This window comes from Polistes fuscatus, unplaced genomic scaffold (assembly GCF_010416935.1).
Source record: "Polistes fuscatus isolate 324 unplaced genomic scaffold, CU_Pfus_HIC Scaffold11, whole genome shotgun sequence".
NCBI lineage: Eukaryota > Metazoa > Arthropoda > Insecta > Hymenoptera > Vespidae > Polistes > Polistes fuscatus.
Window position 1 is genome coordinate 5,241,346 of NW_025113009.1, and position 27,353 is coordinate 5,268,698.

Here is a 27,353-nt window from a genome sequence, read left to right on the forward strand (position 1 = left end):
AGAGATCGCTAGTGGTAGGTAATTTTTTCTTTTTTTCTTCCCTCCACCTTCGTGACTTTACTAGTTAACCTGATTTTACAACATCGTTAAAAGTTTTTTCATCGTTTGAGGAAAGGTTCTTAGGATTCCGTCATACTCAGGGTAGGAGACTTTGTGATTTACGTGATTTAAAATAAGCGATCGTTCGGGACTTGAAGAATTTTTTCGAACATTTCAACAAGAACTAAGTAGAATATCCAATCGGCTAAGAGGTAGATACGTGTACGTTCCAAAGTACATAATCATTCTTTTAATATTTGAAAAACCGTTGAAAAAGATAAAGTCTTGCAATAAATGTCGGTTAAAAAAAGAAATAATAGAATATAATAAAAAATTGAAAATAATAATGATTAAATGTGCTCGCGTGGTTGTGGTGGTTGTTGATCTGTGTAGAATAATATTCTCATTTTGGCAAATTCACAAACCGTTCTCGCGTTCTCGTTATTCAAATAGCAGATTAAACGAACCTCCTCGAGTTTCCTTCTAATCTCTCCCCTTTTCGGCTCAGCAAAAGGAGGCTGTCAGTCTCCTAGTAGGAGAGTAGAAGCCCTCGAGCACCTCGAGCCTGTAAGGGACGTGAAACCCTCTGTCGGGTGCTAGTTTACGGTCTTGAGGGCAAGTTTAACGACTCGCTCGTCGATCTCTCTCAACCCTCCATCTTCCTCCCTTTATCAAAGCAATGAGATCTCCCTTTCCTCCCTTTTCCTCCCACGGACCCTTATTCTTGGTCATTTGCTAACCCTACCGCTGAGATTTGAATTACAAAAAGCGTGATATGCGCATCCACTGAACGAGAATTTCCACTGGCCATTGAGGAGTTCACCGAACGTTTTTTACCGCATGATTCAACACGGAGTAATTAACTACATGCTTCTAAACCATTTCACGTGACTTGCGATTATATATATATATATATATACGGTGTCTCGAAAGTCTCTTTATCAAAAAGAAAAAAAAAAACAAACAAAAAAAATGAAAAAGGAGAAAATAAATCAAAAGATAAAGTCAGTACTGTTTGAACGAACAAATTCAAATATCGCTTTGTTTCAAAATATGAATCACTGGTTAAAGTGTTATTTAACAAAATATTCGAGGAACGAAATGGCAAGTCAAAAGAAAATGTATAATTTGTTTAATTCTATAGAAGCGAGTTTTTTTGATATACCCTGTATAAATAAATACATAGAATAAAGAAAGAGAGAGAGAGAGACAGAATGTGTTTTAGAACGGTCTAATCGCGTGGTAGAAGGTAGTCGTTTGAAGTTATTTCATCGTTCCTTTTTAACGTAGAAAATAACGTAGCGTACAAACGAGTGGCACGTAAAAAGGATTTTTCGATTTAAGAATCGAGCTTGTACAGTTACTATCGACAAAAGAAAACTCTCGGTGTGATCATTTTAACGATCTGAGGAAAATATGATAAAGGCACGAAAAGCTTTAGAGAAAGTTTTTCGGATAAGAATTAAGAGGATATTGTTGATAACTGCGAGCTCCCATGGTATCGTTGGTTGTTTTCCCTCTCTCTCTCTCTCTTTTTTCGGTCCGATAATTTTATACGGCACTTGGACACGCGCGAACGAACGTGCTTCGGTTGTTCGATCCTGGCCTGGTACCGTGGGGGTTGCTGGGTTGGTACGGGGAGGGAGGGTGGTAGGAAGCTGCGAAAGTGCAAAAATCGAAAATTTGGCGCGACTAGTAGTTCCGGGCCAAGTCCCGTGAGAAATCTTATCGGATATCTATGCCAACGTACCAAACGTCTGTCTGCTTTTCGATGGATCCCATGGGGTTATCCTGGTACCACGTGGTACGAACAAGATCAAGAAGAAGAAGAAGAAGAAGAAGAAGAAGAGGAGATGGAATAAAAAAAGAGAAGAAATAAAATATGACGAGTTTCTTCTTACTCTTCTTTCTTCCTAACGAAAGAAATTCGTAGAGAGAGAGGGAGAGAGAAAAAAAAGAGACAGAAACAGGAAAATAGAAGATTCTCATCTTGACTACTTTCTCAGACTACTGTCACTTATTCTTCTTCTTCTTCTTCGCGTATCTTCTTCCTTCTTCATTCCTAACATATTATATTCACTCGTTGGAGAATCTTGCAAGAACTCGAGAGGCAATCTAGGATTAAGGTTCGCCACATCATGAAGACGTTTCGCGAGTAAATCCTGCGGCAACTGTGTTGCTACGTGGTATGCGCGTTTTACATTCGCACGTCGTGTATAAATCATAGGTGTACCGTTCCGGATGCGCACACTGGGGGAGGGAAAGGGGTGAGGATCATAAGAGAATAAGGAATAGATAGTAGGAGGAAAAGGAGAAGGGAGGCTTGTACAACGAAGGACGAAGGACTAGAACGCGTGCCACGAGGGGCTGAAGACAAGCTCGTTAACTAAGACTCCGATTCCGTGTCAGATATTTGTCAGAAAGGAAGATAGGCACCTATCCTAAGCGTTTATGTCTTTATACTGAACTCTACCGATTGTCAAAGAACGAACTATGATGGGGATTATCTATGATAGAAGGCGGTTAATTTGACTTCCCTTCTTCTGATTATACAAGATAATTTGACCTGAAACATATCAAATATATTTGTTATCAATTTTATCTTTTTTCTCTTTTTCTATTTCTCTATTATACTTCGTTAAAACAATAATCTATGATTCAGGAATAAATTAAGATTTTGTATCTATTGTTAGACTTTTGTATCGTTAACCGATCGTTATTTGATTTCTGATATCTGTATATATAACGAAAGGGATTCTAATAACTACTACAGATCTATCAAACATTATAAACTTTTACAATAATGAAAATCTTACACTATAAACGAGTTTAGTATTTTCTCATTCGTATATATATATATATATATATATATGCAAGTTCAAATTGATTCTCTGGAAACACGCCAGTCTATTTCACAATGAATCGGGTCACGTTTGATTCGCGGCTCGGTCGTACGTTTTCGAGTATTCGATAGACATTTGATTAGAAACTCGATCGAATATCGTGACCATCGATAGATAGTCTGATAAAGTGGATAAGTTGCGTATTTTAGATTATACGAAATCTACTCCTTGATTATATCGATAAGAGAAAGAGAAAGTTAGTACTTTCTGATAAAAAAAAAAGGAAGAAAAAAATCATTATACTCGTCGTTAGAAATTTAAAGTAATTTTTATCTATCCCATTTGTTCGATCGCTATCTTAATCACTGCCACTGTTTAGCACTAGGAGAGCTACTTAGCGGAGCTGCATTTAGCAGCTTTAAGTGGGTACGCTTGGCCAGCTAGTAGCTACGACTACGTTCGTAAGATCACGCCGTAATTGAACTTCCGGTCGTTCAAAACGAAGTATCCTTGACGGCGAGATTCCGAATAGCGCCTCGGTACTTTCTAAGAATTCTCTCTTTAAGTAAAGAAAAAGAAAAAGAAAAAGAAAAGGGAAGAAAAATAAACTAGGAAGGGAAAGAAAAGAAAAAAGAAAAAAAAGTAGGAAAGAGAAAAGAGAAGAAATCGATTTTAGTATCGTCTCCCATTTGGAAACTCATTCGAAAAGCTTTTTCTCGAAATTCGATTCGATTTCGCGATCCCTCGCGAAGCTCTTATCAGCTTACCAACGAATTATCGAACTCGTAACGATAAATGTTCGATGATCGTCCGCGAGAAGTTTACGTGCACAAGTTGTACGATTTCGGATTACGTTGATTTTATCCACGCGGAAACGTCGGAGTTGTAGTAGGTTGTGGAAACCTATCGAAAATCCCACGTAGAAATCAATAGAAACGTTCGCGTTTATTTGGCCGCTAATTGCAACGAGACCTCAATTGCAGCAATTATCGCACCGGCAAAATTGCATAATTATAGATTGCGCGTTGGAAATATTTAACTGGAAGTTTCGACAGGAAATATAGAGAATAATCGAGTATGACGTATCGCCGATTCGTTATCGCGCGGATTTACGAACCGAGTGATCTGCGGTACCATCAACGACATGTCGACCGTACGTACTGTTCATTCCTTCCGATCAACTATTTTTAACTTTATCGTGACAAATTTTCCAAATATTATATACAATTTATATTTCCGACCTGAAGATTATTCATAATCGCTTTGACTAGTGAAAATATGATGCGTCCGTTAGAATCATCTCTGTTATTGTAAAATTCATCATAGTAATTTACCGTGAACAAACGCATTAAAAATCACTTGAATATAAATCGTTTATTATATATATACGATTATGTTATACGATTTATCTTATAAGGTAGAATATATTTCAATTTAAAAAAAGAAAAAATAAGAACAAAATATAGATGATAAATGCAATTTAGAAAATCGACGATTCCAATTATTAAACGTAATTAATCTAATCGATGTTAATGATTGAATATATCGGGTACAGGTGGATCCGAGAACGTATGCACGAATAGGGCCACTTCCGTTAACTTCCGATTACAATCCCTTAGCCACTTGTGTAACTTCTAACTACACGAGCATAAATCAATGCTGGCTTTTCACGATGGCAATCCAGGAAATTTCTCGGACTCTCTTGCTCTTGGCACTTTGTCCTTACTTCTGACACAGTCGTCTTGAGTTCCTTAGCTTATAAAGTTACATAGTTTATGAGGAAGATACGATGTTATCGATCAAGTAGGAACATCGCGATCGGATAGCGAACGTTCTAACATTAAACACGCTTCGCATGAACGATGATTAAACGCAAGTAGGCACCATTTGAATAATTATCGATAGAACGCGGTTAGAATGATTCAGTTAGTTCGGACACGATTTGAATAATAACCTTTGGTGTTATAAGAAAGCAAGGATGGATACGATAGATACATAGCTATGTATAGGTAGACATGTATGTACATATCGGATGTACTATCTCTCCGCAACTGCACACATATGTACCTGCATGTATTACGTCATTTGAATGAACACACAGTACAATGTATACACATAGATATCTACCAACATGTATTCGCGTGACGTGTTACGTTTGCTGTTGTATGTACGTTAAGACAATAGTACCTGGTACTACATATGTACGCACGTTCGATCTACTGTCAATCATAATATCGCGTGTATATCTCGTTGCATACATTATTCTAATAAAATATCTCACATATATATAGTCTTTCGAATAAATAAATTACACACACACACACACATTTCGTAGAAAATTATTCTTTATACATTATTATCTTGTGTTTCCTTTTTTTTTTTTACATATATATATATATCTTTTTTCCAGCACCATTACTTCGCTTGTTCTATTATTGTCAAGACTAGGATTGTATATTTTTCTTCGTATCTTTCATCATTACTTTTTTCACTCTTTTTCTTCTCCTTTCTCCTGTTATTTCCTCAAGCTGCCTCTTCAGGCTACCTCTTCATCCTGCACGTGACGGCACTGTTTGCCGAACTCATGCATTCGCATTTTCACGGGTCAACGGACATTCGATGGAGCCAGTTTCGAAGCATACAGCCGTCCTCGATCGCCAGAATTTTCCTGTCCTTCCCATCTACTACCTTCTGCTATGCTTTTATCTTTTTCTCTCTTTCTCTCTCTCTCTTTTCTTCTCTCTACCCGCTCGTTTTTTTCTACCCTTTTTCTCTATATACTACACCTACCCTTCTTCCCACGAGAATTGGAAATCAATTTAGGAAAACGGTAATAAACGGACGTGAGTGCACGACCCACTCTTTCCGTTTGTTCCTTCATTTTATACCTTCTTTTCCTTCCTCTTCTTCTTCTTCTTCTCTTATTCTCATTCTCATTCTTATTCTTTTCCTCCTTCATCTTTCCTTTTTTTTTTACGTGGAAGAAGGTAAACTGTGCACGTTGACTACACCAACTCCTTCATGCGAGACCACCGAAGAGACCATTTCCCGAAATCTTTTACGATCAAAGTTAAGGAAAGTTTTAAAACTCGAAGAATAAGAGTTTTCCATATACTTGACTTTTATTTCTTTTAACAATATGACATTCGAATGCTGTCACCGTATGAAACAAGATATGAATCTCATACGTGATAGCAAAGTATATAACCATATTTTTCTTTCACTTTTCTTTTCTTTTCTTTTCCTTTCCATTTATATCGATATCTCACAGTTTCCAAGATTTTTCCGAGATTTTATCATATTCGCGTATGAAACGTACGTTGATTCTACTAACCCTAAATATTTGAAATTTTCGATATACCTATATATAGGAATGAAACAAATTTGGCCGATCATAAATTTTCTGTTCTCTCTTATTCGACGTTCTTCGTCATCTTCGTGATTCGTTCTCGTAAAATTGTGAAAGAAAAACTATTCTAACTCGAATATATAATAATGCATTTTTTTATGGACTCTATAAAATTACACTCCTAAGATGATATTTCTTGAAATTTCTATGCAAATCTCAGTGGCACGTGATTTGCGAGACCCATGGTTGGGGGCTTTTGGTATCTTATATGTCAGAACTCGAGAACGTGTGATTAAGTAGGAAGAAAGTTTTAAACGTACCGCGAACTGTCGCGTTTCATTTCCCCCGTATCTCCGTGAAATAAAATAGTAGGAAGACGCGTCATTTTGTAGAATAATTCCCTGACAGAGAGAGAGAGAGAGAGAGAGAGAAATAGAGAAAAAAAAAAATAAAGAAAAACCATACACACTTAGCGAATGTAGCGGAAAACGAGTACGTACGTTGGCTACGTACCTCTACGTTTGAAGTATAAAATTAAGTCCAATTTCGTTGCGCATCGAATTTCGTATAATATATTTCAAAAATATGCTAATACATATATATTATAAAATGTAATTCATTTACCGGAAAGAAACGTTTTCCCCTACGTTATATTTGCAACACCGAAAATTACGTCGATGAGTTTAACCTAAATAAGTAAAAAAAAAAAAAAAATTCATTCCATAAGTGGATAAAATACTACCGGTAGAGTAGTAGACCGATATGTATAAAACTCAACATATATACGTGTAGAAAAATTATTGCATAACGTTTGAAGATACTCATCGTAATTAGAAGGATCGATTTATGGAAAAGGACTTTCAACGTGAAAGTTGACGGTGTTGGCGAGGTCACGCTCGTCCAAAAATATACTACGTTCCAGGGGAAAGAGGGAACGTAGTCTCCCCTCTCTCTCTTTCTCCCTTTCTGAAACACGTGTAAATGGCCTCAGCACATATCTGCATTCGAGAGAGAGGTTTATTGCTTTAACTTTGAGCCGGGGTCATTTCCCGCGGGATTCTATGTTTGTATTAAGAATTCATTAATTTCTCTGCTGCAAGATCGAGGAGAAAAAGAGAGAGAGAAAGAGAGAGAGAGAGAGAGAGAGAGAGAGAGAGATAGAGCGCCACCCTGCCTTTTCTCTTTTCTCTCTTTCTCTTGATCTTGTATTTTTTGTTCGTTTTTTCTTTCTCTTTCTTATTCTTTATTCTCGTATCTTTTTCTCTTTGCGGTCGCCGTACGAAGTATTTCGTCTGTTTAAGCCGACATATTTAAAGGCGCCTCGTGAAACGAGTGAGATATCGCACGCGCGAGCAAAGCATTACTTTACTGCCGTAAAGAATTTTACGAAGAATCACCACCCTCCACACCCTCTTCTTTCATTCCCCTTCTTCTTCTCCTTCTTCTTCTTCTTCTTCTTCCTCCTCTAATACTCCTTACCTCTTCCTTTTTTCTTCTTCCTATTTTTCTTATCCCCCTGCTTTCCCACTTTTCACCGTGGACCACCTTGCGCGTTTATAATCTACGAGGCGTTAAACGAGGTCTATAAGAACATTTATATTATCATGATTTATCTATCTTTGCTATAGTTAATTTCTTCCTTAATGCACCTGAACGAACGAACGCTCGCATAAGGATAAAACGAATCTTAAGTAGACTTTTATGCAAAATCATTTCTTCCTTCCACCTTGTTAACTTAATTACCACCCCCTTATTATCCTGTTTATTTACTTTCTTTTCTTTTCTTTTCCTTTTAACCAACAAACTTTATCAAAATTGATAATAAAAATAAAAGAGAAATAGAAAAAAGAATTAACAAAATCTTCGGATTAAATCGATTCCCATTTCTTTTTTTTTTCCCCCCATCCATACTATATACATATAATCATCTATCTATTCGAATCTCGCGAGATTTTCTATCTCAAAAGAAAACGTTGAAGGAAGAAACTCTTTCTCATAAGATACGAATCCCATAGATAGTGGCGAAAACATAGATGGAAAGTAGTATTCGCGAAGTAACAAGGAGACTCTGAAACAGTGAACCTCGTTTAAGAGAAAAAGAGAGCCGGAGACAGGGAGAAAAGGAGAAGAGATAAAAGGGGAAGAAAAGGGGTGAAGGGAGTGGGGGAAGAAGTCTCCTTAAGGGAGAAAGAGAGTATCCGGAGAGTAAGGTATCTTCGAAGTGGGACGCCTTGTATAAGCTGGATACCCACTCTCTGTGAAACGAAGTGCCGAGGGCGCCCCGGAGACGAGGTGGTTACGAGTACGTAACACTTCCTTTCTCTCTCTCTCTCTCTCTCTCTCTCGAACCTCTTTCCACGACCTTATCCCAAAACTCGTCACACCCCCGTAGTAAGTAGTCGTCGTCTTCTTCGTCTTCGTCGTCGTCTAGGGATCGAGAGCATCGCGTTTATTCGGCTTATGCAAATTCGCTGTAAATTGCGTGGTTGCCTCCCCCTAGCCCACCCCCGCCCTCTTTCTCCCCACCTACATCTCCTCCTTTTGTGCCTACCGGCGTTTTCCAAGAAACGACGATACGTTCTTCCTCGATAGACCGAAGAAACTAGATCTCTTCTTCTTCTGCTTCTTCTGCTTCTTCTACTTCTACGTTCTCCTCCTCCGAGAATTTCCCTTTCTACGCGATATCGTTTAGAGGGTTCCTTTCTATAATTTAACGCGAATACGAAAGGATTACTTTGTTTTTCTTTTTTTTTCTTTTTTCTTTTCTCCATTGAATACACTAATATATATATAATATATCAAGTTTCTTTACACAAGAAGATTACGTACTCCTTTTATCCGATTAATATTTATTTTAAATGGAAACTAACGTTTTGTATATTTGTTCAGGAGTTCTTCCTTTCTTTTTCTTTTTTTTTTTTTTTTTTCAACAAACACACGCGGGATCGTTCGCGTCTTTCACACATTTTTATTTAAAGCAAAGCACTACTAGTTCGTTCACCGTTGAATCCGCGGGTCAGCTTGTAAGAGATAGAGAGAGAAAGAGTGACGGGGGGAAGGGGGAAGGGGGAAGAGGGGTAAAGGGGTGAGGGGTAACGTAGGGAGAGAGAAATGCGTCTAGAATTTGTAAGGTATTTTTAGTTCTCCTAGGGAAGAGATGCGCCTACTCGGTCGCGCGAGGGTTCTCAGGTCATGCTAAGTTTAAACCCTTCTAACCTTGTTACAACGGCCCTTCGGGCAACGGGCAAGATCTCGAGGATGCACGGTCGTTAACGCGAACTGCTAAGATTATTTGAAAGTCCCAATTCAAGGATGGAATAATTAATTGTACCGACGAACCACTCATACGTCCCATACAATTCTTGATAGCGAAACAATGAAAGAGAAAGAGAAAGAGAGAGAGAGAGAGAGAGAGATACAATCGTTTCTGAAATCTCTCACTAATTGTTTCAATGATCATACACTCGGAACAACGAAATCTTCTCTTCGATGCTTTTAACCTGACTTCCTCCTTCTCAATCATTTCAAGAACCTCAATAATCTCATTATCAATTTTAGTATCCGTTATTGATATAATTGGGACGAAATTGATATCGTTTGAAGTACCCATTATTTTGATTAACGATCAAAGGACGAACGATGATTTTTTTCTTATTTTTTCTTTTTTGGAATATATTCGAAAATCGGTGATAACATTAAATGCGCGTCATTAACAAAAAAAAAAAACAAGAAAAAAATCTCTCGCCGCTAATTGTAAGTCGACGAACTCGTACTCTCGTAGGAAAAGCTTTAAAGCTTTCGCAACCGATCATCCAGTGTTTTTTTCGGGAACAGGCTCGAACTAACTTTTTGCTTTAAGAGTTACTCGTGCGAGACACGAACCCTGTTATCTTCGAACGTGTCGAGTTACCTCGTTAACCAACAACGTTCTTTCCTGCACGAAGGACACAAGAGAAAAGAAGAAGAAGAAGGAGAAGAAGAATCGAGGGATTCCCTCTTTTCCTACAACTTCACTAAACCCTCCGAACCTCCTCCCCCCCACCGTTCCCACCCAAAAAGCCCCACACCTTCATCCTTCTCTACCACGTACGGTAACTTTTCACTTTACGATCTGACGCCGTTATGCTTGCTTGACGTTCATCTCTCTATCTTTTTCTATCCTTTTCCTTTCTGTATATTGTTCTTCCTCTTGTCTCCCTTTTTTTTTTCTCAAGACAAATATGCCACGATCCCTTTATTTCCAACCCACGTTTTACATCGTCGGACCATCCTGATTTTCAAAACACTCGCGAGAACTTTTTCTTTTTTTTTATATTCTTTCCTATCCTTTATTTCTTCTCTCTTTCTTTCTCCCTCGTTACTCGTTTTTATCCTCTTTTTTGATATTCTCCAGCTTTCTTCTTCTTCTTCTTCTTCTTAATCTTTTTCTTCTACAAAAAATATCTCAAATTCGGCTTACGTTTTTTAGGCTAGCATTCGTTGGAGCTTTTCATTGATAGAAAGAGTCATTACGACAGATGGCAAACATCGAAAGGGTGATAGCCATGCGCCATGAATCGTGCTTAACGAAGGTGAAAAGGGGTTGTCGAGATGAGGGAGGGGGGCTGGCGTGCTGGGGGTGGCGCAATCTTGCGACAATTGTCACGTGTTTGTCCCTCGACACGTTGATTTCTTCTTTTTCATTTCCTTCTTTCTCGCTCTCCCTTTCTTTCTCTTTTTCTTCTTTTTTCATTTGAGACGTCCATCAATTTTCAACCCACAATTCTCAGACCTTAAAACATAAACGCATAGATAGATTCATATAGTATAATAAAATAATGTGTATGTGTTTCTAAATAATAGTAGTAGTAACTGTTTCAATATATGTCAACATATTTCACTTCGTGTCTAACATTTCAACATCTATCCAATAATAATAAAAAAGAAAAATCTAAATTTCTTTTATTCCATCTATTTCCTAACGATCTTTAAAATTTCATGAAAATGTTCACCATACAGGTCAACAAAAGGGACTCAGTACATAGTAAAAACGAACGAGATATATCTCGCTTGTGTATTTCGTGTTCTTTCAAATAACTCGCTTGAGAAAACTCGATAGAATCGCAACTACGAATCTATGGTCCCCGAACGGGGAAAAACTCGTTGACTACTACTAAGAAAACGACGACGACGACGACGACGACGACGACAAAGTTGCTGAATAAAGGAACGTTACAATGTTGTTTCTTATCGTCTTGTAGAGAATACGTAATGAACGATTTAATGACGATGCTATGGCGTTGACCGTCTCGCTTTAGCTTGTGCTAATCGAAATATGGAATGCATTGTTACTGAACATATAGATTGGGTATATTATTCGACTCAGGGTTGTTATTACCCATGAGGTAACAGGGAAAAGGGAAAAGGGGTGTATATATACCCGGCAATCGATTGATCGGTAAACGAATTATTAAGTATGCATGAGACAGATTGGACATTACATTTACATTACGTGCGCTACACGTATATCAACTATTGCAGTCATTAATCCGATTCGAATGTGTCTCTTTCGATGAATGACAACTTTGGTAGAACGGATTAAAAGCTTTGATCGAGTCGAGTTAATTTATCGTAGATTTTACTGTTTAATTAATCATTCCGATAGGGAAGAAAAACCATTCGAATTATCCTCTATATGATGATAATCTAATAGAAGCACGAATAATCTTTCACTAATTTCAAATATATCTCCGTTATCTGTGTATATATATATATATATATATGTATTTATATAAAGATAAATATTTGTATAGGGTAGAAGAGAAAGTGGAATAAACATTTCCACGGCTTTCTTTCGACGTAATGAATGTTTTATAATAATTATGGAAGAGTGTAATGCGAATAATTAGCAGGTAAATTACGCTTAACGCAAGCGGTTTATAAGCGTGTACGCGTATGATAAATTTAAAAGCACGTTGCTGTACAGAGCTTAAATGTACTATTCTTCCTTCCTTCCTTCCTTCCTTTCATTCTCGAGCATACTCGACACCATGATCGCTCATGCAAACGAATATTCCCTTACGATAAAGAATACTAAGAGAAAAAATATTATATGTATTTTATTTCGAGAAAGATAGATTTCGCTTATGAATTACGTTTTAACGTCCAGAGATTTTTTTTTTTACTTTAGACTTCGACGTTACACGCTTAAGAAGAATTTTTTTTTTCATCCGAAATATGCCCGAAGAAATTCAAATTTATCATTCTTCCTGCATATTTCCCTACGCGATATTCCATGGCAGCTTTATTTTTCACTGGAGGTTCTCGCTCGAAGATCTTTTCTTTTGTACGAAATTCAGCGAGCGAAAGAACGTCTATGTGCTTCTGTGAAGAAAATAAAATGCGATACACGCGTTTGCTAGTCCAGCTTTTCGACGAATGATAAACTTTTATTTAGCTATTTTTTTCTTTTCTTTACTTGTTTTTTTCTTTTTCTCTAACATTAGAAAAGAAACGAGAAGATTGATCTTATCGTTTATTTTACACCGTTTTCTTTTTTTTTTTTACGACGTGTAATTCAATTCGAGGAAAATAAACGTAATAAGTGTGAACATGAAAAAAGGTGAACGAATTTTTCAACATCTTCGATAAAAAGAAGAAAATCTTCCCTCGCGTTCGCAGACCGAATTCCATGAGTACGGAAGATTGAAGCCCTTTGCACGGTCGGACAATACCTAAGGGCGCCCGCTTAAGCCTCGTTTTAGGATCGTTAAGTCGCCTGTATATTTCAGGCCTTCTCTAGACAGCCCGGAGTACCCTATCTTAGACCTCTTCTTCATGTTTTCATCTTCTTCTTCTTCTTATTCTTCTTCTACTACTTTCTTTTCTTACTCTACACTTTTTCTACATCTTATCTTCAAACTACACATCTTTACTCTTCTATGATACAGACTGGGTCAATAAGAATTATTATTTAAAGTAACCTACTCATCGTTGGTTGGAAATTCAAAAACGTGTTAATTAATTATTTAATATTTTAAAGGATGCACATCGTATTGCTTAAATATTTAATTTTGTATAAAATCTATAAAATGGCTTTGAGTTGACTCGACGAGATGTAATTAATCAAATTATAGAATACTACTAACTGTAAATTATTTCAAATAATATTTTTATTATTTACTCAAGCTGTATATCATTTTTATCGATTAATTCTGATACAAGATAAAAGACGTGAAAGTTATTTATTTTATGGATTAAAATTCCTCATTAATAAACTATTTAAAATAATCAATAGAAGAGAAAGAAAATAGAATTTTTCAGATTACCCATTAATCGCAGAAACTGTTTGTTGCATATTATGATTTCTCGAGTATGACGAGGAGGGATCGTAAAGTTCAACTTTTCCTCTCTTTACTCCCCGTAGACGCATAAGCAAAGTGCCCTTTTTTATAATCGCAGCATTGCAGGTCTCTGCACGGCGATAAAATCTTTTCCTCTTGCCGGTTTACATTTTGAAACGTCGCAAAGGGGTCATCCGAACTACTCGACCAACACGTTGAAGGTACGGGTAAAGAAAGGGTGAAGCTAGAAGAAAGTTACTCTTCTTTCTTTCTTTTCTTTTCTTCTTCTTTTCTCCTTTTCAACCGAAGACATCGTCGAATCAAAATGAAGAAAAATAAGAAAAAGAAAAAAGAAAAAAGAAAAGGAAAAAGAAAATGAAAATGAAGGAAGATGAGTTTAACGACACAACGTTGCGGAATCACGTTCGTGCAACGGATAACGGTACGTGATGGTTACTGAATTAATCGCCTCATAAACGTACGATCGTCCGAGATCGTTATTGCTTTATCGTTTCGATAAACGTCCCTCCTCTTACTCTCATCATCTTCGTATCTTTTAACGACATCGTTGTCCAGTTCCCACGACGAGGGTGGAATCTAATTTTTTTTTTTTTCCGAAAGAAAAGAAGGGAGGGAAGTAGTTATTGTCGTTTAACAATTAAGAAAAAAATAATCGTTATTTTCGATGAGTGATATTAAACGTTAAAGCGTCATATAATATTTCGAAGGATAGGAAACAAAAAAGAAATGAAAAGAAACATAAGAATAAGTATGTTCGAATAAAACGGCATCACCGATAACTCATCTCGTACTGCGAAATGATCGCGTTGCATAAAGGAATATGATCGAAAAATGGAAGTCGATGGGGTGTCGTGAATTCACGGTGGCAACTATCTCGAATAACCGTTCGCGGTCACATGTTATTCAAGACATATAGGTTTCTAAAATGTCAAAGCTGTACATGTACAACCTATTACTTCCTTTCTATCTCTTCCTCGTTCCCTATATTCATCAGATTTTTTCTCTTTTTTTTATACATACACACACACACACACACTTATATTCTCACACTCTCTTTCCGTCTCATTCTATCCTTCTATCACCCTTAACCGAGGACGTCTTATTTCCGCACCGACTGAAAAATGACCATTCTCTTCCGGCCACGTCCCAGGATGGTCATCGTTTTTAGAGAAGAGAAAATATTGGGGGTGTGACAGTGCATCACCGCGAGAAGAAACGCCATGGAAATGCTGTAAGAGCATTTTTCCGCCTATCCTTCTTCCAGGATTACCACCGAGGTTTTCTTCGAACAAACGAATACGTGCTTTTTTTTCCCAACACGAGTGCACAAAAGAGTACGGCTTTACTTTTCAGCTCTTCAGCACCCACCAAACCCTATTCCCCTTCTGCCGCGTTTCCCTGTCTCTTTCTCTCTCTCTCTCTCTCTTTCTCTTTCACTGCTTTTTTTTTATTCCTCTCGACATTATTCGTATCTCTTCTTTTTCCACGATTATCTTCATATTCTTTTCACCGGGATAGTACTTTGATTAGTACCTTTTTTTTTAATTCCAATTATTTTAAAATCCGATTGATTTTACGATATATTATATTTTACGATAGCGAACAATGAAATCATTTCTTTTCTTTTTTCATATTCATTTTATATAGAAAATATACGCAAAACTATTGTTTACACGCACAAAAATCATACTCGTCTTCTTTTTTCTTCTTTTGGCTTTCGTACTCCTACCAATTTTATTAAAAAAAAAAAGGAAGACTCTTCTCGTATGCTAAGAGAGTTACTTTAATTTCGTACGATGATACGATAAAGTATTATATTATAATAAAAGATGATCTGGGAAGCAAGCAACGGGATCATAAATACTCGAACGATGAAATTTAATATTATCCTTGATAATAGGTATTAATTTAAGTACTAATAAATCGATCATTATACGCATACTAATGGCTCTCGTAGAACGTTATAGATGATAGAACAGCTATCATTAATTGCTGATAGGTATTTTGTCCTGTCTCTCTCTCTCATTCACACACACTCACACACACTCACTCTCTCTTTCTGTTACGTTTTCTAAAATTTCTTATCGATCAATATCGTAATTCGTGCGAAATATGTAATATGAGCGAACAATTATTATACGACAGGTTTAAATAAATGAAACTTAAGAAAATTATAACTAGAAAAAAAGAGAAAAGGGAAAAGATTAACGAGAAATGATCGCGAACAAAACTTACAATTAGAGAAATTCTATAAAAAGGATGCGTTTTATCGGTTAAACGGGTCTCCGTTTTATAATTGTAAAATATGACGTTAATGGGGTGGGAGGAGGATGGAGGGTTGGATTTGTTTGTCCTCCTTTTTTCTTCTTCTTCTTCTTCATTAGAGTCAAATTTTTAATGGAAACTTAATTTCGCCGTGACAGAAAGTTGATAAGTTCGATGGTAGAAGAATAGGTAAATTTGTATAAGTGCCGTAGGTATATAGAAAGAAAATGCATTATAGTGCGGCGACGGGATTACTGCTTTTAACTCGCACGATCAAATTAATGTAATGGATGGGAGACAGGGAACGTACGGCGATTAAAGTTAAAAATCGAGAGCAACCGCTGATGGGTGCACCCGTTTATCCCTTCGGTACGTTCCATGAAATATTTATATTGTGTTACCAGAAATAACGCGTCCCCTCTCGTCCCGTCCCATCCCGTCCCATCCCGCCCCTTCCCGTCCCGTCGCCTCCTACGTTGCGATTTTATTACGAACGGCTGCATTTGCATACGAGTATTAACGGTATCATTAGACCGCTTTACCGTACACGCGATTTAATCATCTGCCGGGGATAGTGTGCGCGACAAGTCAACTAAAAATATGTAAAATTATTAATTATTTCAGCGCCACGTTGCCGTTTGCCGCATTTCCTGCTCGTAAAATCTCTAATTCACTGTTCAAAACCGACTACTTTAACATTACGACGAGGTACGGTTAAGCGAATGTTTAATATCGAGATCAAGAGGATATTTCAAATAAATATATGCATCTATTTAATACCATCGAATAACATCGATTATTCCGCGCACAATCGTCGATATCAATCGATAAGTTATTTGTCAATGTTAATGATTACGTAGTATTGATTCGGAGTATTAACGAATTATGATAAATCAGGTTTAAATACTTCGGTAGGGGTGGGAGGGGAGCTTTGTTCTTGTTTTTTTCTTTTTTAATTTTATCATTTTTTTGTTCTCTTCAAATCTATATCGAAATGACGAATATCCGAGTATAATATCGCGTAGAGAGATAACACCGGTCATTTGTATCGAACGAAGACACCTGCTCTTCTTCCTCCTCCTCCTCCCCCTCTCTAATATTCCTCGCAATACGTAGCGAAGGTGGCATTTAAGCTTCCTCAGGTCGGAGGGAACGATCGTTGTCCGAACGATCCTCATAACCCTCATGCGTGAGGTCGATGCGAAGGAGCGTGGGGCGCGTGTTTGCCGGATTACTGACGTTCCATATGCGTGCAGGCTCATCGTGTGTATACGTGTGTATGTGTGTATGTTCGTTGGTAGGCAATCACCTTAATGATAATTTACGATCCTGAGCATAAACGTGTCCCGGCTGGAATTGATTTGTTTACTCCCAAAGGATCCTCACGCGATTTCACGTCGTGGCCATCATCTCGCACGGGTGGCCCCGGTGCACCAGCCTGTCGTCTTGCTTTTTCTTATTTTTTTCTTTTCTTTTCTTCTTCTTCTTCTTCATCTTCGTCTTCCTCTTCCTCTTCTCCTTCTTTTCATCTTCTTCTTTCTTCTTTTCTTTTCTTTCTTTATTTTCTTGCTTCTACCTTCTACGCTCGGTTCCTTTTTTGCTTCAGCCCTCCTACTTCTCGTTCCGTTCTCCTCCTCCTCCTCCTCCTCCTCCTTCTTTTTTTCGTTTGTATCTCCTTTTTTTTTTCTACCAACGCGTATTCTTTTTATGTCGGCCCACAAAATTTCGATTTTAATATCTTCATCTTCGCACGGCCCGAAACCACCACGCGGAAGCCCTCGAAACAAGCTGCTCAGAGGAATGCACTCGAGCAAGAATCTCTTAAAGTTTTCTTTCAATATCCTCCCCTCCCTCCCTTTCTCCCACCTCCCGCTAGAAACTTTTTGATCGTATAAACGTGTTATCGAAGTGAAACAAGATGAAAAGGACGGCGGGGATCATTAATTCAGATCATTAAAATGTTCGTTAACTTGATTTTGCTCTTTAGAAAGCAAAGTTGTTCTTAAAGGATTAAAGGTTTGTTCGCAAATGAACAAACGAACTAACTCCTTCGGTCAAACTGGCAACGTTAGCGCGGTTTTCCCCGTGCTCAATTGAAACTATCGGTAAGTAATGAGAAATTCGTTGTTGGATGTTAGACATCGATTGGTCGTCGGCGGACATAAAGCAATTATTCTGAACGACTACGAACATTGGCAAACCTCATCGACCCTGTCAACCGTTTCTGAAAGGAATGAACGAAGAAGAACTTAACTGGCCCACACAAACGACCGGTTCTCGTCCAAAGATCTTCCTATCCTGGATCACCAGGCTCGCGATTTAATTAACGATGACGCGGCACCAATTTCTCTCCATACTTTAAACATCGAATTCGATGACGAAGAAAACAACGATTATTCGAAGAGTATATTTCTGCTTCTTCGACGATAGTTTCTTTCAAACTATCATTGGCTTATTCGAAACAAAAAATAACTTCAAATATAAAGCTCGTTATATTAAATGCAAAAAGTTTTAAACAAACAAAATAAAACAAAAATAAAAACGTTTAATTTTAATATCTACAATTTCAAAAGATTTCGTTGACGGTCCTAGAATGTGTTAGAAATATCGTTACGTTAAATTTATTTGACCAATCCAATAAATTCGTATAAAATAAATAAATGATCGGAACGTTTTTACCTTAGAAAAACAATCGTGTTCATATTAATACGTGAAATTGTAAAAAGTAAATGAAAGAGCTCGTTTTCCTCGCACACAGATTGAATTGTCTTCTTTTGAAGTCAAGTATATACCGAACGATAAATCGTATTTCGTCTCCATCGTACATATCTCATCGCTAGCTAGGTGGGTCCGAACGCGGAACGTTTCTGAACCTGCGATCCATCATCGAGGCTTTCGACATCGTAGAAATATCGTTGGTACGAATCGATTCTGGTTGTAGACAATACGGGCCGGTTGAATTTAGGAGGCACGCGCGCTCGAACGCAACGACATATCCTCGTATAATCGTGGAACGATGATCGTTAATCGGGACGATCGAAGTGATCGTTGGGAATCGCCCAACGGATAACCGGATGCGGATAATATCGCGAACCCCTAACGCAGGAACGGGGAGAAACTGAAAACGAGAGAGAGTGTACGTGTACGTGTACGTGTATGTGTGTGTGTATATATATATGCGGTAGTTTCGGTAAGTGAACGCAAAGTGAAAATCGAAGGGACAGGAAGCAATATGGCGGTCGTCGGCGTATACACGAACCTATAATCTCAATACCGTTCAAAGGGGTAGCTTTGGAAGTAGTGGGTGGAGTGGATTCGATCTCCCCGTAATTAGTTTAAGGTATTGAGTCTGCCTGGAGAAAGGGCGACCGATTCGCAGCCAGCTAAAGAGAAAGAGAGAGAGAGAGAGAGAGAGAGGTGAATCGAACGATCTCTCACACCGCTAAATTCAAATCTAATTGAAATAACTAACCGAACAGACGAGAGGTTGAAGGGTGAGTCGTCGTCGTTTCCGTTGATTGCAGTCACTGCATTTCCTTTGCTTCCCTTTCTCTTTTCATCTAAGACGTGGCACTTCGCGAATGTCAATCAGGGAATAGACGTAGAAAGAGTCGGAAACTGAGAGAAAAAGTAAGAGGAAAAAAGAAAGAGAGTGAGAGAGTGTGAGAGAGAGAGATAGATGGAGATAGGGAAAATGAAATACCATGAAAAACGTACATATAGTAGTCAAGTATGTACTTAAGAAGAAAAATGAAGAGGAGAAGGAGAAAGATCTATGATCTCCCTTCAGAAATTCTTTTCTTTTTTTCTTTTTTTTCTTTTTCGTCTGAGTTAGACCGAATTCTTTTTCCTTGATTCTTCTTCTTTTCGTATTCACTCTATCTTTCTCTCTCTCTCTCTCTCTCTCTTTCTCTTCTTACTTTTCTCTATCTTTCGAAGAATGTAAATCTCGACAGAACGATCGTCTTTCTACTTGCATGAATTTTCGATGTGCGAAGTAAAGATCGAAAGCCACGAAGATAGCTAGTGGATCGATAGTCACCCTCTCGCCTAGTTCGCGTTCTCCTTCTTCGTTCTTTCTTTCTTTCTTTCTTTCTTTCTGTCTTTTTTTTTTCTTCCTTTTCCTTCTTCTTCTTTTTCATCTTTGTCGACAAAAGACGAAGGAACGAACGAACGGTAAAATAGCACCCTCCTTCGTTCTCGTCGTCGTCGTCATCCTCCTTCTCCTCCTCCTCCTCCTCCTCCTCCTCGTCGTCGTCGTCGTCGTCGTCGTCCTATCATCTTGTCAAAAAAAGCAAGCGAATAAAGCCTTTTACCTATACTTTCCTCGTTCGATGTCTTGTTACGATAATAATAAAACGATGCCACGCTCTTAAACCACAAATTAAATTTTCTTTCGACGACGACGACGACGACGACGACGACGACGAAACGAGTATGATGTCCGTGAAAATTTATCTTCGCAAAGACGTTACCATCCCTTTTTTTCTATTTTTCTATTTTTCTTTTTTTTTTTTTATCCGTCAATCGTTACTACGACATCAATTTAACAATCGTTAAATCTAATAAATCTTCTTCCAACGCGACGGCAATTGCGCAACGATCGAAACAATTGTCGAGGGAAAAAACTATCCCTAGGATTGTATTGACGAATATAAGATCTTTTTCTAGTAACATTTGATTTGAATACAAAAAATTACTTTAGATTATTTAATCCGATTAAAATATCATAATGTCGTGTGACAAAATCGAAATGGCAGGTAAAAGGGACGATAATTATCTTTAAACCGGACTAAATTGTTGAATGCCAATTGATATAGCATTTGAGGGGTTGAGAGGTGAGGGGGGGATTGGTGATTCGAGCTTAAGGATCGCACCTAGTTGCTTCGAAAGCTCCTGGGTAAGCGTCTTAAGCCGCCTTCTGGGAACGATATCCCATCGATAGGATCGCAAGAAAGATTTATTCCTTCGAGATAAGGGCGGGAAACCGAAGAGTATTAGTATTGGTAGTAGTAACAGTAGTAGTAGTAATATTTGATGGTATAGTAGGTAGTATACCGAACGTGTGCCACGCTTCTGCCACGAAACATGTCGTCTTATCGGTTAGTCCCTTTTCGTCCTTCCTCGCTTTGGAGAATTTTCGAAAGACCGAAAAGACCGACAACCTTTTCATTTAATTGCTTATCTTTTGTTAAGATGTTAAACGAATCGATTAGAACGCGGATAATTGAATCGATTTAAATCGAAGGAAAACAGTTGTTTACTTGATAATGATTGTGAATTCTTATTTGTAATCTATATCGATCTTTGATATTGATATATTAATTTGTTCTCTCATTTGCACATATCTAATATCATACTATTCGTTATAATTGAAATTAATTCGTCATCGCGTTTTTAAACGAAATCTATTGATTATTATTTCTTATATTTGTATTTTTTTCCTTTTTGAATTATTTTATTTTACGCGAATACTTTTAAATCCTCGTTTGATGGGATAAAAGGAAATCGATGATACGATTACGAAGTAAGCACGCGCGTTTCTTCCAAGATAAGAAAATAAAAGATGGTATTAGTTAAGGTGAGGATCGAGGTTGGCAGACGAAGTCAATGGTGACGGTGAAGACGACGACGACGACGACGTCGCGTCAGATAAAAAGGCACGCCGCCACTGCCAACGAAGACGTGGCTTTTTAGACTGGTGCTCGCTTCAAGGAATGGTTACAGGAAAAGGGCGGTCTGAGACAAATCAAAGTCGCGAAAGCGCTCTGAATGGTACATATCTACTACACGTACAAGTTACGTTCGTGTGTGTCTCTGTTGCTTTCCCAACGTTCACCGTTATATGCCACAAACCACCTGACAAGAATGTCTACTTGTGTCTGACTATAAAGAGAAAGAAAGAAAGAAAGAAAAGAAGAAAGAGAAAGGTAGAGAGAGAGGAAGAGGGAGAGAAAGATAAATTCTTGCCTTTATTTTTATTCCTCCACCCTTACTTTTTTTCTATTCTTATGCCACGTTAAAATTTTCCTCGCGTAGTTTCTTTCTATTTCGAACAATCGACCATTCTTTCATTTTCCTTTTCACATTTCTTAATGCAAATATCCTCTCGATTGCGAATCTCGACCTCGATTTCATTTCTGACCTCATTTTCTTGATTTCAATTAAGCGACTCTCCTCTAATTAGCCTAGCTTCCCTTAACATTCCGTGTTCCTAATTCACCGTCTTTGTACTTTTCCAACGTTTCTGCTTCGCGTTCTTCTCGGCATTAACAAAGTTTCCTTTTCTCTTCTTCTCCTCCTCTCCTCCTCCTCCTCCTTCTACTACCTTATTCTCCTACTCTTCTACATACCTACTTGATAATCTTACACGCAAGCACGTGAGCGCGTGCTATCTCACGTCTCTCAAACTTGTAATCGTTCTATTCTCACTCGTTACCTTTCCAACACGTGTTTTTAGTCTACCCGCAGCTTCTACGTAGGGTACAAAGTAAAGTGTTCCTGGATTATCCGAGGATAGGGTCAAAGGGAGAGGGAATTTAGTTACTTAAAAAACAGTTAAACGACTAAAGCAGCTTATCGTCCCTATCCGTTAATTACTTTTTAACACTGTGTCCGTAAATTGTACTCTCGTTTCAGGCTAAGCTTTTTGTATCCTTCTGATATAATTAGTCCTTATTTTTTTCTTATTTCTTTCTTTTTTTTTTTAACACGATTAACGAACTCCTCCACTCGAGTATATTATTTTTTTAACGATCTGTAACAAAGTTTCTGTACTTTTTTTTCTTCTTCTGTTCGTAGTATTTCTATATAAATATCTTAATCGTATATAGATAAGAGAAAGTATCTTAGACCAAGCAGTTACAACGTTTATGTTTCTTGTAATATTTTACCAGACAACGTTGACAGAAGGAAACTTCTTTTTCATCGTAAAAGATACCTCGATTGAACTTCAAACATCGATCGAATTTTGTTATTCTACCATTTCCCCCCCCCCCCTACGTGACTAACTACTTTTCTTCTTCTACTTTCTTCTTCCATCGTCTCTCTTTTCTTTTTCTCCATTTTCGTTGGAAAATAATCGATCGTTAATCGGAATTGGTATCATCGTATTCCTGGCAAACACCATTGTGTCGACTAATTGAATTTGGTCAAAGAACTTGAAAGCGTTTGAAGGGTCGATTCATTGTTATGAAGAAAGAAGAAACGTTCGCCGTAAAAATGGAAAAAAAGAGGTAGAGAGAGAGAGAGAGAGAGAGAGAGTAAGAGTGAAGGAAAATAATAAAAAAGAAGAAACGATAAAAAGAACAAAAATAACTTTTTCTCTTGCATGAAAAAAAGTATTCATTCATCGGTTTTCCTCTCTCTTTCGTCGATTTTATTCTCGGGATGATATTAAAGTTCGAAAGAGATTGAACATTTCCGCAGTATTTTCTGCCAATTAGAGAAGATGCGGAAGTTCCGACAGGTATATTCATACCAAACTGGCTTGGTCGTTAATCGTCGTTGTCATCGTAGTCTTCGTAGTCTTCGTAAACGTCGTCCTTTTTCCACTACTCCCTCAGCACCTACCTACCCTTATTGCAGCATTGTATCGTCAACGAGGACGACGAGGACGACGAGGACGAGGACGAGGACGAGGACGTCGTTGCCTGTTAGATGCGGTTTGTCAGTGTGGTCGTGTCTTTAGCTACTTGCTAACGTTAACGTCCTAGTACACCGTCGACAGCGATACGCTTGTGTTTCGTCCACTTCCGTTAGGCTTACGACGACGACGACGACGACGACGAGGACCTACAACAACAACAACAACGACAACAACAACAATTCAACGTGCCTGTCTCGCGAATCATGTTGGTTTCACGGCCGAATCTGTTAGAAGCCCTTTAACGTTATAGTAACGCGATCTCCTCCTGTCCGTTCTCCCTTGCCATTTTGACTTTGCACCAATGCGGTTTGTAGTATTGTCGCTTGTGTAGAAACGTTGAAACTACTATGACATTTGGACAACGTTCAGAGAGAATACATATATAATTAATAAGATCTATCGATACTATTGATAGAACGAACTAGCTACTACAAGCTGCTTTGTTAGCTTTCTCGGGAAAATTGGATGAAGTTTCAGGAATGGTAGAATCCTACGATCTAACTAACACAATAATATGAAGAACACCCGCCTCCCCCCGCTATCCACCACGGTTGCGTTGAATGATATAGCAAAAAAGATTAACTAATAATTACGAACTGGAGAAGGATGCAAATTGCAACGGTGAGAAAAACAAACGGGACAAAGTGATACGGATAGAGATAGAGATAGAGATAGAAGAAAGGAGACCTTCGAGAATCATTCGTCACTAAGGTGGTACGACGAAGTTAACGGTCTTTGGGTTCTCCGTGGGATTGTTGTTGTTTCGGAATTCGTGCACCGTGTCACGTCTAACGTAGCGTTAATGGAGGCGCTTGTTAGCTCGACGTACGCGTCGCGCTCGATAATACGCCTTGTCGTGGGCGGAGTACCGCGGCTACTTCCCTTCGTCCTAACCCTTTACCCTTCCTACCATTTATCCCGATAGAACTACTACCACTATCACTCTACCACTACCACTGCTACCTACTACTACTGCTACTACTACTACTACTACTACTACTAGTGAGTACTCGAAACTGTTGCAATGGTACCGAGGAAGGGAGAAGGAAGATTGCGTTGGATGATACGTTTGCCCTCCGCGGGACGATTTGGATTAACTCTAGGAAGATAGTTGTACTTGGACGACGACCTTCTCCGACTATAACTACACCCCACTCCCCCCCCACCACCATCACCACCACCTCCTTTTACCCTCTTCCTTCTTCTCTTCATTCTGTTCCTCCTTCGTTCAGCCATTTGTTGATTGTGTAGAGTTACGTGTACGTTCCATTTGATAATGTATCGAATCCGCGTCCTACGAAGCTCGGATTACCCCTTCCTAGGGAAGTTGTACTTGGATTTACGACGTCGCTTCGGTATCTCTCGCTTATCCGCAACAGTAAACGCAATCCCGTGGATTCTCCCTGATCGTCTTCTCGCTCTCCATCTATCTCTCTCTCTCTCTCTCTATCTATCTTCTGTTACACGATTCCTACGATCTCGCGACCTAACTTACAACCCCGCCTCCCCCCCTGAGAATTCTGACACGTTCGACAAAAGCACGAAATCTTATCTCTATAATAAAATATTAACCAGACTTTGAAAATTTGAAACGCTAACGGAAACAATCGAAGCGTGGTAACATTTTTTTAGCGGCACCCTATATATGTATATATTCACATTTATCGTAAAATGAATATGTATGATTTTAATTAATACTATCATTTAGTAGCGTAATTATCTTTCATTTTTCTTCTCGTTATGTAAATATTTAATAAACGCTAAAAAGGTAATTAGCGAAATACTTTAGTCTTCTTCGAATTATTCCGAAAAGAAAATATTCTAAATGTTAAAAAGATTCGGTTTAACTTCCTTAAGAAGCTTTTTCAACGACAAAACACGGGGGTAGGAAGAGAAAAAAAACGATATTTACACGCAATTACGGTGAAGTAAGTTGAACCAACATCAGCAACGGTAGAAGCACCAGCAGCAGCACCAGCAGCAGCAGCAGCAGCAGCTTGCCTTCTCGTCGAGAAATACATTTTTCATAAATCCTAAATTTTGTTTTCTCTCTTTCGAAATTAACATTAATAAGGTAGAGAAAACCGTAAATTGCATAGCCGGTGATTGAAAAGTTCATTTTAAATTGATCGAATTTTGACGTGATCGATATTGGACAGAGAAGGAGGGGGGGTGGGGTGTTCGTGGTATAAATAAGTTTTCCAACAACAAAACAACAACAAAAATACATTATCTCTTTCCTGCCTTACTTTAAATGACTAAAAAGCTTTTCTATATCGAACGGAATATAAAACTGTTGTTGTTTTTTTTTTTTTAATAGTTATCGATCGACTATGCGGCAAAACTAAAATTCCAAAAATGCGCTTATAAAACGAAAGGCTAATCTTTTAATCTTATTACGTTCAACAAAGCCCCCCCACCGCCCAGTCCCATACATAATAAATATCTAACTTTCGACTTAACGATGGACTATTTTTCAAAAGATATTTCACTTTGCTTTAGTATTGTCCACGATTTCTGGAATGAGAGAAAGAGACAGAGACAGAGATAGAGAGCAGTCAGTGGAAAGAAAAGCTCGAAATCTGGTGGAACTGGATCGCACATACCCGATGTCACTAGCAATCCGTTGAGAAACGTAGCTCTGCTGGCTCTCGCGGATAAACAATGACACGATAAATCTCTTCTTGCTTCTCCCTGTCCTACACTCTCTCTCTCTCACTCTTTCTCCCTCACTCTTTCTCATACTAGAGGAGAAACGACGGTAGAAGGTAGGAAAAGGGGAAGGGAGTTGGAGTGGGTCGGTCGGTGCTACGAAGCAATTAAAAAGTAGGGCTCGCCTCGAGAGGGCTTGTTACGACCGCGCCCCCACATTTATCATTTTTCCCTGCTGACCCTCGAAACCGTGGCGGCACCTCCGTGAGAGAAGCAACGGAGGCAACATCTACCTCTTTCTCTCTCTTTCAAGCTCCCCCCCATCCCATCCCATCCCATCCCATCCCTTTTCGATCTCTTCCACCCTCTTCTGCTATATCACCACCACCACTACCACTACCACCACCATTACTACTACTGGCACTATCACCTTCGTACTCTACTCACCCCCTTGCTCTTCGCCGTTCGCTTAGTTGAATTTCATTGTTTCTGTTGTTCCGAGCCGTGGCCGAGGACGATAAATTGAACCGATCGGTTCTACCTCGAAGGGTGCCCGCTCCAATGGACCGTACGCCGAGATTCGAGTCGTACATCTCGAGCTGGCCTATCTCCGACGTTCGGACGTGTCCAGTTCGTGAGAATCTTTCAATGTATGTGTATTAGATTCTCTGTAACGTGTACGTGTAGAGTACGTATATGCTTGTCATCCTTTACATGTAAACCTACGAATTTTGTATTTCACGATAGAAAGAGTATACGATATTAAATATGAATTGAAATTGCTAATATTTATATACGCGATGGTAAATTTGTTACGCGTTTTAACTCTCACATGTATATGTATACGTACGTCACTTTTCAACGTGTCAAAGTAAATATTTCATCTTTGTCGGAAAATATGTTCCAAAGATTTACGTTAATAATTCTTATCCCTTTTTAAACGTTTTATTTTCTTAGCGTTATTATTTATTATTCAACTTTCAAAATTTTATAAAAGATATACCTACGTTATCTTTTAATAATTGACAAAACTTTGTTGTATTATAGAAATATCGAATATAAATGTACGATCGTTAAGGATTAATTCGTTCATTTTAAAAATAAAAAGAAAATTTATAAAAATGCGTAACTATGTATGAAAATTTTGGGTGTCAAATTTAGGAAATTTCGATACGGTTTTATCTAGGAAAGCGGAAGCAGTCGTCGACGACGCC

At 38.3% G+C, this 27,353-nt stretch overlaps 1 protein-coding gene and 1 long non-coding RNA gene across 4 annotated transcripts in view; one reads left to right on the plus strand and one right to left on the minus strand.

Annotated features, from left to right (window-relative positions):
• The window catches only part of LOC122526367 (protein vein), a 255,684-nt gene that overhangs the window by 74,322 nt on the left and 154,009 nt on the right, over positions 1–27,353 (plus strand). The gene's annotated exons all lie outside the window — the stretch shown is intronic.
• Positions 10,922–25,462, minus strand: LOC122526368. The gene is made up of 2 exons (XR_006306042.1): positions 25,400–25,462; positions 10,922–11,002 (listed from the first exon to the last, which is right to left on the minus strand). It is a non-coding gene; the product is annotated as an uncharacterized LOC122526368 (long non-coding RNA).